This window comes from Octopus bimaculoides, chromosome 19, assembly GCF_046866305.1.
Source record: "Octopus bimaculoides isolate indiv1 chromosome 19, ASM4686630v1, whole genome shotgun sequence".
In the NCBI taxonomy this organism is placed as follows: Eukaryota; Metazoa; Mollusca; class Cephalopoda; order Octopoda; family Octopodidae; genus Octopus; species Octopus bimaculoides.
In genome coordinates, this window is record NC_142946.1 from 33,203,050 (window position 1) to 33,221,303 (window position 18,254).

Consider the following 18,254-nt stretch of genomic DNA (forward strand, 5'->3'; position numbering starts at 1 on the left):
TGGAATGTGAATTTGTTACATTCATGCTTTTCTCAGGAGTACAAGAGGTATATAAGGGAAATAAAAGTGATCTAAGTGGGAATTAAAACCAATGTATGGTCTTAGATCAGTTAAATTTTGCCTCTACTTTAGTGTGTTAACTGTAATGTTGCTATGAAAACCTACCTAATCCATGCCAACACGGAAACTGAATACAAAATTACTGTTGTTGTCAATGTTGATGAATTCAAAATTTTGATCCTAAAGAAGTATATTGTCCAAACCTTCATCTTCAGAGAATACTTTCACAAGTTATGGCTGGTAATGAGTTGATTTGGGTCATCCTTACATACTTCCAGGCCTCTCCACTGGGGTGCGTATTGTCAGACCTATTTTACTTTACCTGATAAACAGTTCTATAGTTGAAGAATTTGTCTTAAAAAGAAAACATCCCTAATTGTTTCTTGAAAGACATTTTGCCCAAAGAATTACACAACTTATTCCAGTGAAGTTGATGGGAAAACACTTTAAATACACACACACACACACAATATAAATATATATATATATATATATATATATATATATAGATGAGACCTTCCCCTTATTGTTTTCTAAAATATCAATTCCAGGGATTGAATTACTTAAATTATTCCAAACCAAACTAATAGTGATTATAATGATTACTGTTTTCAAATTAACAGAATCTCACAGGGGAACGTCTGCAACTGGAACATTTTCCTTCTGTTGGAGAAGCTTCAAAAGGTTTCTTTTGGTAGCATTCTCTAGTGTGAAATCTACTAAATTATCATGGTGTCTCTAGAGAAGACTTACAAGAATGGTTTCTTGTTGCCTTCTCTAGGTAGTTATGAAATTTTAAGCGTTTAATAATGACATAATGATTATCACAATGTCTATACTTTGTTCAGGTGCATGAAAAGTTATGATATTTACCCAGTGGAAACAACCCATGTCTACATTGTGACACTTGACTATATTACCGTTGTTTAAATCTTGCTAGATGCCAGTAAATCTTGGCAGGATTTGAACCTAGTAATATATGTTCTAGAATAAAAGCTCACAATATCATTTACCTCTTCATTGTACCTATTTACACCTACACAGATTGAGCCAGTGAGGGTTAAGTGTTTTAACATGTACCATCAACTTTTTTGTTTTATAATACTTATCTCCATCATCTTCCGCTTGTCATCATATTATTACGGATCTACAAGAAAGAGGAAGTGGGGTTTCAAATCAGTGGCATGGTGATTTTAATTCTTAGCTGAAATGATTTCACTCGAGTCCCTCATCATACGATTCCATTCCATCCTGAAAATCTGTGGAATTAGGTGAAGTAATAAATTCTTAGCAATAATTACTCACTGTGTGTATGTGTGCTGCACCGTGCCTAGCAACACCACATTTGGTTTGTTATCCACCATTTTGAAACATATCAACAAGAATTCTTCATTCCACTTGAGATTCATGCTGGAAATAACAAATTATTATTATTCAGGCAGCAAGCTGGCAGAATCATTAGCCTGCCGGGTGAAATGCTTGGCAGCATTTTGTCCGTCTTCACATTCTAAGTTCTAATTCTGCCGAAATCAACTTTGCCTTTCATCCTTTCGGGGTCAATAAAAATAAGAACCAATTGAACACTAGGGTTGATGTAATCGGCCCACCTCTTTCCCCAAAATTGCTGGCCTTGTGCCAAATTTTGAAACCATTATGATTATTATTATCATTATTATTTAGGCAGTGAGCTGGCAAAAACAATAGTGCACTGGGCATTTTACTTTGTGGCATTTTGTCTGCCTTTACGTTCTGAGTTCAAATTCCACCAAGGTTGACTTTACTGTTCAACCTTTCAGCATCGATTAAGAAAGTATCAGTTGAGCATGGGTCAATGTACTTGACTTACCCACCTTCTGAACTTGCTGGCTTCATGCCTAAATTTCAAACCACTATTAACATTATTGAGGCAGCGAGCTGACAGAATTGATTGCACACCAGGCAAAATGCTTTGTGGCATTTGGTCTGTCTTTACGTTCTGTGTTCAAATTGCACCAAGGTTGACTTTGCCTTTCATCCTTTCTGCGTTGATAAAATAAGTATCAGTTGAACTCCGAGGTCGATGTGATCGACTTATTCTATCCCTGGAATTGCTGACCTTGTGCCCATAGTAGAAAGGATTATTATTATTATTTAGTTACTTTCAATTCAGACAATTTCATTTTCAATGACAAAATAATGGAAACAACATGACTGTAATAACTTCTTATACCAACTCCAACAAAATTTTCAAGTTAAACATTAGAAGTTATTGGAGAAGGATGGTAGAGTTTCAGATAAGAAAGCTATATGGTGTTCAGTTATGTCCCTTTTTCGTTTTTTAATTCAGATCCAGTAAAGGTCAACTTGGCCTTTCATCTTGCTAGATTCAGCCACTTAAATACACAGGTCAATTTAATTGGCACCTTGGGCAAGTGCATTCTAAGATAGCCTTGGCCCAACCAATGTTGCAAGTGAAATTGGTGGATGGAAACTATACAGAAGCCCATCAAATGTGTTAGTATGGATGTTTATTTTCAGTTTTCTTTTGAAATCTCTGGAATAATGATGTCATGTTTATATCTTTGTAAACAATACATCATGTGACTCTGGTTTCAAAATGTGAAGCCCATTGGAAAAAAGTACCTTACTTCAAAAGCAGATAAGAGTTAGCAACAGGAAGGGCATCCAGTTGTAGGAAGTCTTGTCCAATCCATGCCAGTTTTGAAAAAGGTGACTTCAAAATGCTGATTGTTAAGATGATGGTGTGGCAGTAGATACCAGAGAAATGCTTAACATTATTTAGTTATAACTTTAAGGCAGCAATCTGGCAGAATCGTTAGCATGCTGGATAAAATGCTTTGCAGCATTTCATTCTGAGTTCAAATTCTGCTGAGGTTGACTTTGCCTTTTGTCCTTTTGAGGTCAAAAAAATAAATACCAGTCAAGAACTGGGGTTGATGTAATCAACTTACTCCCTCCACAAAAATTGCTGGCCTTATGCCAAAATTTGAAACCATTATTTAGCTATAACTTCTAACTTTCTAAGTTCAAATCCTGCCAAGGTAGACTTTGCCTTTCAGCCTTCTGAGGCTGATGAAATTTATATATTGAGGTAAATACCACACCATTATAAATTTGTGCAATGTTATAAATTATTGTCACATTGACTGAGAAACCCGAATACTGCTCTAAGTAACAACTTCAGATTAATTTAATCATATTCAGTTTCCTCTCACTATGGTTGTGGGAAATCAAGATTTTTATTTGTATTGCTTATGTCATTTAATACTTTCAGATAAGGCATGAACCTCACACATTCCCAGTTCCCCTGTCCTATTAAATTGAAAGTATTTTTGTGGTCTGTGTAGGAAATCCTCATAATTGTTGTGGTGGTGAAAAGCTGGTCAGATTTTAAGAAGCAAAGTCAGTAATCCAAGTTAAAGTCATTGACAAAGCAGTAACCCTAGATCTCTGAAAAGCAATGAATATTGCTTCTCATAACTCGAGAACTTGAAGAATTTCAAACGATTATGAGTTTCCACAAACAATTATGTATGAAAGAAACCATTATTATTCTTATTAAATGCAGTGAATAGCAGAATTGAGAATGTTAGACAAAATGCCTTGCAATATTTAGGGGTCAAATTTGCCTTTCATTTTTCTGGGGGTTGATAAAATAAGTACCATTGAAGTACTGGCAGTTGGTTTAATCTGTTATTATACCCTTCACCTACAAACTTCTGGCCCTGCACCAGAGTTAGAAATCATTCCCCTTCATCCAGTGGCAAATAAAACAAATCATTACCCTGATTACTATTATTATTATTATCATTATCTATTATTATAATTATTGATCTTTCCATGAGAATATTAACTTACCTCAAGGTAATATTTACACTTTTGAAAAATCCCCTAATCTTCATTCTATTACTCTTTATCTATCTATCAACCTATCACTCAATATCTATTTATCTATCTATCAGTCTATCTACCTATCTTTCTCACTCACTTTCCCATTATTTTGGCCATTAAACACCATCTATTTATTGATTCTTCATCCCTTTCTATCATTTTTCTCTTCTTTTACTCCTATTTTGGCCACCTTTCATACTTTTTATATATTAATACTTATAAATGCTCACACACACATACACACTTAAATACATATAAAAGTTTATTATATTTAAAGATAAACAAGATTATATATCCAGACTGAAATGTTTTGTACAATCAACCGTATGGTCGATTATGTTGAGAATTAAAAATCCACAGATGAATTGTCAGCTATATCAATTGGACAAAACATTTAAGTCCAAATATATAAACCCTGTTTACATTACAAATATATACATATATATATATATATATATATGACATTCTACACACTTCTAACACAAGGGTGTATTGTAAAGTATTTTGTTTTTGTACCACAAAACAAACAAAAGCATATGTATATATATATATATATATATATATATATATATATATATATATATATACATATATATAAAACAAAAAAAGTTGCTTTTTCTTTTTTTTCTTTTCCAGTCTATTTCATCCTTTTGTAAAAATATAAACAAAACAAAAAAATTGTTGCACAACGATAAATACTTCTGAAATATTGAAAGAGAAAAGAATGAACTTTATTTAAAAAAAACAACAATTATAGAAGGAAAAAAAATGTCCTTCAAATTTTTAATTTTTTGTAAACTGTTTTTGGGTGCATTGTTTGTTCTTGTTATCTAACTGAAGCTGTCTCACCTCTCTCTCTCTCTGTCTTTCACTTTCTCTCTCTCCCTCTCTCTCTGTTTGATGTTTCTATCTTGTGTCTTTGTCTATAAATATGTGTTTGTGACTGAACGAGAGAGGTGTTTCCCTTGTCTACCCCCCTTCCTTCACCCCTACCGCCACCTTAGGGAAAACAAGGACCAATGTTTTAATGCTGATATTAGTTACTAGAGTTGGTTTAAGATGGCCACCATAAATGTTAAGGTGAAAATATGTTGAAGTCCATGGCACCTGTTTAGAGTGTGAGCATACAACTATAGAGCTGTGTGTATGTGTATGCGCATGTTCCCATTTTCTTCACCCATTCTGTTATACATTTTAGACTGGATTCACCAAAACTGTTACAATAAATGAACGGAAGTATTAATAGGAATGTTGGTTTAAAAAAACATGAGAATGGAATAAATTAATTTTGGTTTAACAGAATAGGACTGGCAGAGAATAGCCACTTGATGGAAGAACAGTTTGGCCATCAGTAGCTGGTATGGAAGAACAGTCTAGCAGTATGCATCTGATATGAAATAACAGTTTAAAGTATGTAAAGATGGTATGGAATAACTGGTATAAGTTTAAATGTATGTAGAAGTGGTATGGAATAATGGTTTAAATGTGCGTAGAGGTGGTATGGACTATCAGTTTAATATAATAGTATACAGAGTCATTAGACTATTAATGATGTACATCTGGTTTTATAGAGCGGTATACCATGAAGGTTTATTTCTAGCCATCAAATGAAAATTTAAAAGATCTTTTGAAATGAAAGATAGAGATACTTATTCTCCTTCCCTACTCTGCTCAATTTTCATCTTGCTAGATTTTATTTTATCTTTGCCTAATCTACAGATTTATATAATCCTCTTCCCAATTATATGTAATCCTACATACACCCATGTGTGTGTGTGTGTATGCATGCGCGCATGTGTGTGTGCATATATGTATATACACATATATATTTGCACAAATGTGTACAGGCATGACATGTGTATGTATAGAAACATAAATGTATATGTGTATATATACATATACACACACACACACACACACACACACACACACATTTCTATACATACACATGTCATGCCTGCACATATGTGCAAATATATATACACACACATATATATGTGTGTTTATGTGTGTTTATATATATATATATATATATATATATATATATATATATATATATTTCAACCGCATCCATAACTATATTTAAGAAGAAGGAAAAATGAGAAAGAAATAAAATCCCTGGTTTGCTTTCTTCTACAACTTCTTACGTGGTGCAACAGAACTTCACACCTGGTGATAGAGAAAGAGAGCGAGAGAGAGAGAGAAAGAGAGACATGTTGCAATCTCTCTTCTGTCATCTTCTCCTCTTGAAATGCCGAAAGTTCCCAAAATTCGGCATTTACATCTGCCGTAGTAAATTGCTTCGTAGGTCGATTTTACTCTTCTTAATCATCTTTTTTTTGTCTTCGTTTTTATCTTTATCAGTGAAAGTGAAATTATATAAAATAAAAATTTAAAAAAATAAAAATTTACTAAAAAATATTAAAAATAATTATATTGATAATAATAATATTATAATAATTATAATTAATAATAATAATAATAATTAATAATAATAATAATAATAATAATAATATGCCTTACTAGTGGAGATGAAAGGAGTGGATGCTTTAATTATTTTATTAACTATTTTATTTATTTATTTAATTATTTCTTCTTTACTTTAGTACGTTTAGAAAATGGTCAGTTACCGAATGGAAGCCTTTAAAAAAAATGTATTTATTAATTTGGTGAAGTGCTGAAGTTCCAAATTACTGATCTCTTCTGTAAATGGGTCTTTGAAAAACATTTAGTAGAATGTTAGATGTTAGCTACTGATCTTACTCATGCATGCTTGTATGTATGCACTCATTTTCTCACACACAGATACATACATATATATACATACATACACACACACACTTACACAGACATGCGTGCATATCTATGTATGTATATGTATGTGCAGGTATATGTATGTATAATGTGTGTAGGTATATATGTTTATGTAATGCTTATGCACATCCACAAAACTACAATCTTGGAAGCAAGAATAATATTATTAAGAACTCTACAAAAATGACGTATTTTCCTAATCTTCATGGAACATTTCCAACTGTCCAAGCTTTATATAAACAATGGGTTTCATTTCTAATCAATTCTGCAACAAATATTGTAATGATAAGCGAAGCGTAACAAACTTTTCAAATTGTTGTTATTCCCATGGTTGAGTCATCTTCGGGCTAATATGTTGCCTTTGTATACAGAAAAACCAACATGTACATGATTTAAAAAGGAAGAAAAAGAAATAAAAACAATGATAAGAAGAAAAAGAATCATCTTTTTTTTAATAAGGTATTTGCTGTATTTTGTTTCATCTGTTGCATGTTTGGAAGAATTTTGAAGATTATTGTGTTGGCGATGAGCCATGTTTTAGATTTTGAAAAATATTTAAGAAATTGTTCTAATGTATTGAACTATCTTTCTTCTCTACCTGTGTGTGTGTGTGTGTGTGAAAGTGCACATAAAGGTGTGCAAGTGTTCATGCATGCCTGCATGCATTGGATGTTCTTGTTGTGATTCTTGTTATGTTGAATCCATTGTAAACTTCTTCCGTGTAACAAATTCTTTGGATTAAGAATATCTTTAATGTTCTGTCCAAGTTAGCTAAACCTAAATCTCCAGATTTGATTTGAAGTGGGTATTATGAAAGATATTTTCTTCTTACTGAAGTTATATCGAAGGCGCTAACCATAAACATGGAAATTTAAGAAGCAGAAATTGTGATGTTGCTAAGTATTTGTGTGTGTTTCTGTAACAGAGAAATGCAGCTCTGTGTAAAAGTCTGTGGAGATGAAGCAAGACTAATTACAGGAAGTGTTGCCATAGCAATGACAAAAGAGTCTTTCCTCTATTTGTAGGAAACATGATATTTTATAAGAGATCCCAAAACCAAATCCATATACCATAAAAACCAATGAGTAAGCTTCTATGAAACCACTTAATCTGCTAGAAATAGCAGCCAAATCTCCTTCAAATCATACCTTCTTGTCTTAAAATTGGAAAGTTACATTGAAAGATATTCTTGATATACATAAGACAGAATGTTCATTGCTGGAAGATCTCTAATCATAGGATTAAGCTTGACTGGGGTTATTCAACTAGTTAACAAGGATCTAATCACACACAGTACTATATTTTATGAAGTTACTAGCCTTCCATAAATAGGAATCTGCAGTGAAAGCTGATTGGCTAATATTGAATATATATCAACATTACGGATTGGAAATGGAAGCAATAACAACAACCAATAAATAAAATTTATTTTCTAAATTACTCTAAATTCCCGATTATTTTGAAAATTAATATTCATAACCATTCTACTTTTGATACAAATTTGTTGACAAACAGAAGCAGTTTACTGATGGTTATAAGACAGATCATTGCTTTATTTATAACATTTAGCTTGGAGGCATTATTTTAATTCATAAATAAGTGAAGACTTCACCAAATACCAGAAAAAAATATTCCCTTTTTCATTTAAAATTCTATCAACTGGTTTTTAGCTAACACAGATCATTACTAGTTTCTTCAGTCTAGTTTTTGTTATTGAGATAATATAAGTTCATGAAATCCTGAACGAATTGTGAGGAGGATATGAATATCTCGTAACTGATTCAATGAGTACTGGAGTTTGCCCTCAGGTCAGCTTTGTCTTTTTAAAACTACGACCATCTCATCCTTGTGTCACACATTGCATATTTATCATCAAAGATGTCCCTTTCTTTTCAAGACATTAGGGTGTAAATTGAGGAAGATTTGATTGAGTTTCTAGTACACCAAGTGATCATACAGAGAGTCCCTTGTTGGTTCAACACGTTCCTTGATTTACTGAGAAATATATTCATAGTCATATGAGGTGAGGAAATAACAATTAATGTACTTTGCAGATAAGATTTCACAAAGAATCAATTTCATATATATATATATATGTAGAAACTCTGCCAAATTAGATTGGAGCCTGGTGTTGCCATCCGGTTTCACCAGTCCTCAGTCAAATCGTCCAACCCATGCTAGCATGGAAAGCGGACGTTAAACGATGATGATGATGATGATGATATATATAAAGCAATTAGATATGTGGTATACATTTATAAAGTAATTACTGATATATATGTCTATAAGATGACTACAGATATAATGTTCATAAAGTAATTATAGATATGATATGATAAAGATGTTGGGCATATGAGGAATTATATGCAGTGTGCAAGAGAGGAGACTGCACTGTTTTGGTCATGGATGAAGATAGTTGCATAAAGAAGTAACAATCACTTAAAGTGGAGAGAAGTTGTGGAAGGCCCAGGAAGATATGAAATGAAGTATTGAAGGCTGCTCTCAAAACAGTGAGCTTTACAAAGGAGATGACAGAGGATTGGGATATGTGATGCATTGCTGTACTCAAGAAGTTGAAATCTGAAAACCAAGGTGCCACATGAAAAGCACCCTGTACACTCTGTAAAGTGGTTGGTGTTAGGAAGGGCATCCAGCTGTAAAAACGAAGCCAAAACAGACTATGGAACCTGGTACAACCCCTGGACAGTTAGTTCCTGTCAAGCTATCCAACCCATACTAGAATGGAAAACAGACAGTAAATGTTGTTGATTATGATGATGATGATGAAATCAAATATAGAAATGATTCAAATGAAGCATCAAGCTAACAAAACCATCATGTTGATAAATTTGAGTAGCAAATAAACTAAAGTAGCTTTGATGAATATTTCTAAAAATGTTAAATTTGAAAATTCATCTTTTATACAGAAAGCATCCATTACTATGTGGTAAGGGTGAGCCAAGAAGGTGGAGGGGGCATTAAAAGTGATACAAAATTGAAATACATGATATTATGTCAAAGCTATATTAACATGATATAAGGATGATTCAATTACATATCAAAAAATATCAAACAGGGCTTCATTCCTTACTTAAATATAAATTTATTCATGGCACTCCATCGGTTACGACAACGAGGGTTCCAGTTGATCTGATCAATGGAAGAGCCAGCTCATGAAATTAATGTGCAAATGGCTGAGCATTCCACAGACACATGTACCCGTAATGTAGTTCTCAGGGAGATTCAGAATGACATAGAGTGTGACAATGCTGGCCCTTTTAAATACAGGTACAACAGAAACAGGAAGGAAAAGTGAGAGAAAGTTGTGGTGAAAGAGTACAGCAGGGTTCGCCACCACCCCCTGCCAGAGCCTCATGGAGCTTTAGGTGTTTTCACTCAATAATCACTCTCAGCGCCCAGTCTGGGAATCAAAACCGCAATCTTACGACCATGAGTCCACTGCCCTAACCACTGGGCTATTGTACCTCCAAACAAATTTATAATGAATGTGTGAAGGCATGTGGCCTAGTAGTTAGGGTATTGTATTCACAAACACTAGATCATGGGTTTGATCCCTGGATCAGGCAGCACATCATGTCCTTAAGCAAAACACTTCATTTCACATTACTCCTGTCCACTCAGTTGTAAATGAATAACCCTGCAATGAACTAACCTTCCGATCAGGGGTAAACATCAGTCTGCTCATCAAGCCAGCAGGGTGGCTCCATTCAAAAGCTAAAACAATCCAAAGCACATTGTGACCAGCAATGTATAACAACATCCAACAGTCTGGCCAATACCATGATAACGAATGTAAAGGAAATTATAAAATCATGTTTTTCTTGAAGCAACAGATTGAACATAAGGCCAGCAATAGCAAATTTACACTTGACTCACAAACAAGACATCACAGTTATTTTGAGATGAGAGCTGAAACGTAAACAAACAACTATAATGTAATGTGGTTCAATGAGCTACAGAACAGGTACTGTGCAATGGTTTCTTCTAAAACATATCATATTACCATGTGCTTCTGTATAAGTTACACACAAGTTGCTTGAATATATTCCTTCAGTATCACTGTTAAACCCACAATATGATGATTGATGAGCAGGCAGGAAGAAAGAAGATCTGGGTCTGTGTCCAACAGCTCCTCACCAACAAAGTTGTCCTGAACCCTTTAACACTCCGATTATTCTGTCAAATATAATGCTTATTTATTTACGTTTTTTTTTTAAATTAATCATATATTATCTTATAGCTTAGAGATTTCAAAGAGCTGATTGTTTATTTTTAGAATGACAATAGAAGGTAGGTGTGAGATGCTGAATCTGGCCAGTTTGAGCATAAAACAGGTAGAATATCTGGGCTGGATATGACTGGTTTAAATGTCAAAGGATTAAGGAAATGGCTAAACTTTAAGATGTGTTGTCTCTGTCCTTCATTCATGGAAGTTAGGGTCACTATATCTTGCCAAGGTTCCAACTGCTGTAGTTAATGCTATTAGGAGACTGACAATATCATGGTCCATAGAACTGTTGCTACAACAGGGGAAGCCAAGAAGATGGAGGGGGCATTAAAAGTGGTACAAAATTGAAATACATGATATTATGTCCAACCTATATTAACATGATATAAGGATGATTCAATTACATATCTAAAACAATTGGGCTATCCATAGAAATTTTTCAGGTTGACTGTTTATCTGTAATGTTTTTCATTTTGGCAGTGAAAACTCCTTGTCAGCCCTGTTAGAGAAATACAAAGGCTACAGGATAAGATCTTTTGGGGAGAGAAAAATTCTTGTTTTCACTTTTTTTGTTGGTGACCTTAACCTTTACTTGAGTAATATTCAGAACACCAAGAGACAATTGGTTGCAGTGTTCTCACAAGACATAGGAATGGAATTTAGCCAGGATATGTGTTCATACTTGGTTGTCAAATGAGGAAAGATTGTTGAACAGACAAGAAATTTGGCTATTGTTAGCCTGTCTTCTTTATCTCCAGTGGTGAATTTTGCAAATATATCAGAAATGATGGGAACATTGCATACATTGGTACTGTGGGTAAAGCTAGAGTGACAAAAGAATACTTAAGCTGACTGGGCAAGATACAGAAGTCAGGGCTGTCTGAATTCAATAGAACTATATCTCACAATGCTTTTGTAATGCCAGTACTAGTACCCACATCTGAGATACTAGACTGGACACTTGAAGACATCAGGACTAAGATAAATAGCAATGACTGGTAATTCAACAGTGACAGGACCTAGGTTGATTGGTTGGTTGGTTGGTTGGTCGGTCGGTTGGTTGGTTGGTCGGTCGGTTGGTTGGTTGGTTAGTTGGTTGGTTGGTTGGTTGGTTGGTCGGATGGTTGGTTGGTTGGTTGGTTGGAGAGATGGACAGACAGTCTTTGAGTGCTGCATCATAGCACTTAGACAAAACTTGCTGAAAAGAAAGGCTATGCATTTGCTGTCCATGTACAAGTGATAGTTACTAAATATTTATTTGATCAAGAAAGATAAAGGTGACTCTAGGCTTTCACATTGCAATAGAAAATGTTGATTGTACCATACAATATCTGTATGAGAAATGACATTGTTGCATACACTATCTAAAGATTGTTCTGATGGCCATACCAAAAACACACGAGGACCAGAATGTTTAAAAATAAAGAACACTGGTGGAACATTCCAATAAAAGAGCAACACTGTGTCAGCACAATAAGTCAGACATCATGACATGGGAAATGGAGCGAAACTCTTGTACTGTTGTAGAGATAAACTATTTTGACAAAAATTGGAGAAAAGGAGTAAATCTATGGAGAGTTAATGAGAAGCTTTCAGCTTGTTTTATTTAAGGCCACAAATTTTCATTTGTATCTATTATGATAGGTGCACAGGGTTATGTAACAACAGATTTGCACAAAAGTCTCTAGGATTTCCCAAAAAGAACAAAGGAAACTAATTCACATTCTCCAAATACAGTTGCTTAAGGGTAAAGTTAGAATCTGTAAAATGTTCCTGGGATTCTCCATTTAAGGTTCCTGGGTTGAACACCAAAAACAGTCACTTGTACAATGCAAAATACACACACACACACATAAGCAGTAATGAAGTACATACACTTATGTACTAAATTGACATACACACTCACTACATGAGCACAAGTTTATACATATACACATGCGTTATCATACATATAAGAATACAACAACCAGTGGTCTTCTCATAAACAAAATAGTTTTGTCACTGTGTTGTTAGTGACCAGCCTGAATTTGGCAAAGATAAAGTTAATTTCACCAAAATTTGCATACACACATAAACATACATACGCATACATATATATCAGGTTAAGTAAAAAGTAAACAACGTTTTGAACCATGAAGAATTTGTACCAGATTCTTGCAGAGTTTTGAATTTTTTTAACATATTTTTGCAATTGTCTGATAATACAGACATAAACTTGCCCAGCAGCATCAATAAATTAAAATTGATATTATTTTCACCATTGTTATAATAATCTGAAATGAAATTGTCAAAGCGCAATATTTGAGCAATTTTGCTATTCAACTTCAAAAGAAGGACATAAAGCAGCTGAAACTGCTTGCAATATCAATGAAATGTTTGGTGAGGAAATGACCAGTGGGTGTTCAGCTCAAAAATGGTTTAAATGATTTTACAGTGGAGATCTGAGCCTTAAAGATTCTGAGTAAAGTGGATGCTCATCTGTCATCGATGACGGTCAATTAAAGACCGTCATTGAGAAAGATCCACATAAAACCACTCAAGAACTGGCAAAAATCTTCAGGTTAGCCAGAAAACTGCCTGCAACCATTTGCGTGCAATTGAAAAATCAAAAAATCTCAACAAATGGGTACCATACGATTTGAATGAAAATCAGAAAATGCACAGATATGAAATTTGCTTGTCACTTCTTCTCTGTAACCAGGCTGATCCATTTTCAACTGTATTGTAACTTGCAATGGAAAGTGGATTCTGTGCAATAATAAAAAAACATCCTTTGCAGTGATTGGACCAAAATGGAGCACTGAAAACCTTCCCTAAACCTGAGCCCTTCAAAAAGAAGGTTATGGTGACTGTTTGGCGGTGTACTGTTGGACTCATCCACTAAAACTTCTTAAAACCCAGATAAACCATTACTGAAGAAACCTATTGCCATGAAATTGCCAAAATGAACAAAAAACTGCTACTCCTCCTTCCCAGACTGGTTAACAGAAGAGGGCCAATCATTCTTCATAACAATGCTTGCCCACATGTTTCACTAATAATGCTCCAGAGGTTGATGGATCTTGGCTACAAAGTTCTTCCCCACCCAGCTTATTCCCCAGACCTTTCTCCTACCGACTACCATATTTTCAAGCACCTTGATGGTTTCCTGCAAAAGAAGGAGTTCAAAAATCAAACCGATGCTGAAAATGCATTCAAAGAGTTCATCAGCTCCAGAACTCCAGATTTTTGTTACCAGAATAAACAAACTTGTAACTCATTGACAAAAATGTATTGGTTGTAATGGTACTTAGATAAATAAAATTTCCGCATTGTTAAAATATATTGTGATGAATTTCATGTTTCAAAACATTGCTTACTTTTCACTCAGACTGACATAATTACGTAATTTGTGAGACATTCCAGAGATTCTCCATCTGAGATTCTTTAAATGTATAAAAGCAGACACACACACACTCATACACTAACAGCTAAGCACTAAAGAGATACATTCACATAAAACATAAGTGCTGGTATATACATCTACAAATATACACACACTTACTCAACTACATATTTACAAACCCAAGGAACTGTTTTATGTCAAAAAGTCTTGTTACTTTGCTAGTGACCAGCTTGTACTCCATTAAGAACTTAAATAAATCTCAAACAAAAGCATGCATACATATGACCAAATGTGCCTAATGCAACACTAATGCCTGTTGCCTACAGAAGCATACAGACCAACAAAGAGATGTATATATGTCTATACAAGTGAATTGCTAAAAACTTCAGTATTCAACAGGCAGCCATGAGAATCATTCCTAAAGCTGAGTTTAAAGGAAACAATGGCTTATTGAAGGAGAAAAAAATTTAGGACTCCAAGCAATTAGACTTTGGTTATAGTAGAGAAATGGAAACCAAAGTGAATTTTTAAGAAACACAACTTTTTTTAATATTTTTTAAATTTGTTTACTTAATAAAAACCCTAATTGAAAGCTTAAGATGGATTTTCAGAATTCACAAACGCAAGCACATGTATTGTTACTCCACCACCATCATCACTACCTGAAAATTTCTTTGAATTTGTTTGTTTTAAACATTGGAGATTACAGTTTTGCAAAAAAAATCACAAATTCAATTTTTTTAACCCCCCCCCCCCCCCAACACACACACTTTCTCCATTTTAGAGTACACAACCAACAGTAACATCTTTAATTTTGACCTTTTTTTGTATTGTTTTTCTTAATTCTGTTTAGAATATAAGAAAATATAATTCTACGAAAAAAAAAAATTTGCAAAATCAATATTTTGTTACAAGAATAATTATTTTGAAACAGAGAAACTTTAGTTATATCAACAAATTTAGGAAATATTTCTAGTAAGCAGCAACTAAAATAATTACTTTAAAAAAACCCAAAGAAATCTGATTTAAAATAAGAACATAGTTAATCGGTTTTTACATTTTCCAGAGAACATTGTTTGTGCACACCCCACAAACTATAATCTTCTAATATTTCGTGAATGAACATTTCTATCGAACAGGAAGACAAAATTTAATAAGGTACTTTGCTGTTAGATCCTTTATGCAAACATTATAACAGCAAAACTCAGAATCCATTTCATTTTCAGAATATATTGTTAATAACAGATAATCAACAACTTCAAGACATGCCATTACAACAAAAAATGGAAAGAACACTGATAGACAAGTACACATGCTTAATTTGTGAAGCAAACATCACTGTGCCTGACACAGTGGGAGAGAAACTTATTAATCCTATGAGCAAAACGTCACATCATAGTTTCTTTACAATTCAGTAATCAACATCATCCATGTCATATAACTGGTACCTGTGCTGGTAGCACGTAAAGGGCACCCATTAGACTCTTGAAGTGGTTGGCATTAGGAAGAGCATCCAGCTGTAGAAACCATGCCAAATCAAATTAGAACCTGGTGTAGCCCTACAGCTTATCAGTTTCAGTCAAACCATCTAACCCATGCCAGCATGAAAAGCAGATGTTAAATGATGACGATGATAATGATGATGATTTTCCATGCTTGCTGTGTACCCTTCCTGTCACCACTCCTCACCCGCTTCCAAAATAGGTAATATTTCTTCATGCAATGTGACCACTAAACACCATCCACAGTTCCATCAGCGGGCTAAGATGGTTGTGATGACCAACCAGCAAACCGACATGGCTGTCTCCTTGGTGATTTGGCTTACAAAGCTGGAGAGCTTTACCTACCCTGGAGTTGCCAGAACTGAGTCAAAGAGGGCACTGAGGGATGCCACTCCTTGATTTACTGTCAAGCTTGAATCCCCTCACTCTTTTCCTTTCGTGAGGTACTCACAAGACAGTGAGGCTTTGTGCAGGGAGTTTCTTCCATAACATGCTAATTAACCCATAACTGGGACACTGACAGATGCTATTTCTCTAGGTCAGAGTTGAACTGAGAACAATAATCACTAAGATGTGGTTCCACACTTGTCAAAACCCTGAAATTCCTGAGCCACCCACTTCCCCCACTCCTGACTGGCTGCAGTTTAAAATTATATCTGGGTATGACTTATAGTATTTACTTACTGATAGCAAACCAAAATATACATAGATTAGAATCGAGTCCCTAAACTCATGCAGCCTCTTGGCAACTGCTTGGTGTACCCATACCTTATAACAGCACAGTACACATGTTTTTATATTGCAATTGTGTTTAGTGGTTGCATCGCTAAAAACATGTTTAAAATGTTGCTATTGCAACATAAAACTCGGAAAGAAAAATATTTCTAAATTATAAAAACAAAAGAAAAAAATGTTGAGAGTTTATCATTTAAGAACTTGTATCATTTTCTACAGACAACATGACAAACAGGATACTACGTAGATAGTAATAGAAAATTTATTAAGTTTTGAAAAGAAGGGATCTCAAGTTTCCCAAATTTAATTCATATCATTGTAATGTCTGTATGTTCTGTGAAAAGCCAACTAAAATGCAAAAAGGGTTATTAATCTAGTATTAAAAAGTGTAAATTTGATCAGATCAAGCCTTTCAAGTGCTACCTAGTAAGACATTTTTCTAGAAAACACCAGTTCTAATGGAATTTCTCTACAACATACTGAAGGTTGTAATTAAATATAGGAAAGGTGTTAAAAAGATTCTTTAAGCTTTTACCTGTAATCAAATCTTTATTGACTGAAAGAGGTGATAGCAAGTGGGGAAATTAATGATATAAACTAGTTATTAGATTTAATTTTGTAACAGATGTGGTAATAATGTTAAACTAAACATCTGTTCACAAGGTGAACATATAAATGTAATGTAGATAATAAGTTTTGCAAATACTTTCAAAACAAAATTTCAGTCATTTTCTGATTTAAAAAACAACAAAACAACTAAACAAATGAAATTACCATACATATAACAATTGAACAGTTATTTTTTTTTATTTTTATTATTATTATTATTATTATTATTATTATTATTATTATTATTATTATTATTATTATTATTATTATTAGTAGTAGTAGTAGTAGTAGTAGTAGTAGTAGTAGTAAGGTAGCAAGCTGGCAGAATCATTAGCACACCAGGCAAAATGCTTAGTGGCATTTCATCTAACTTTATGTTCTGAGTTCAAATTCCACCAAGGTTGACTTTGGCTTTTATCCTCTTGGGGTTTGTGAAATAAGTACCAGTAAAGCACTGGGATCAATGTAATCAACTTATCCTCTCCCCTAAAATTGCTGGCCTTATGCTAAAATTTGAAATCATTGACAGAATTGTTAGCACACCAGGCAAAACTCTTAGCAGCATTTCATCCATCTTTACATTCTGAGTTCAAATTCCACTGAGGTCAACTTTGCTTTTATCCTTTCAGGGCCAATGAAATAAGTATCAGTTATGCACTGGAGTTGATGTAATCAACTTAGTCCCTTCACCAAAAAATTTCAGGCCTTGTGCCTTTAGTAGAAAGAATTATTATTATTATTATTATTATTATTATTATTATTATTGGTATCTCAAGTCGTCATCATGTAGTTTTTGCTCTGTAAATTTTGTTGATGTTCACTTGTTTGCATAACATTCTTTAACATTTTTGCAACAAACTGTAAACAGAGTGCCATACATTGCCCACTGAAAAGGTGACCCCATGCCCATAACTAAGTGGACAGCACTGCCCCCCTCACTATTAAATGGTGCACCCTTAGTTTTAGAAAATACAGTTTACAAAAATTTTCCTGCAATATATTTCTTGAA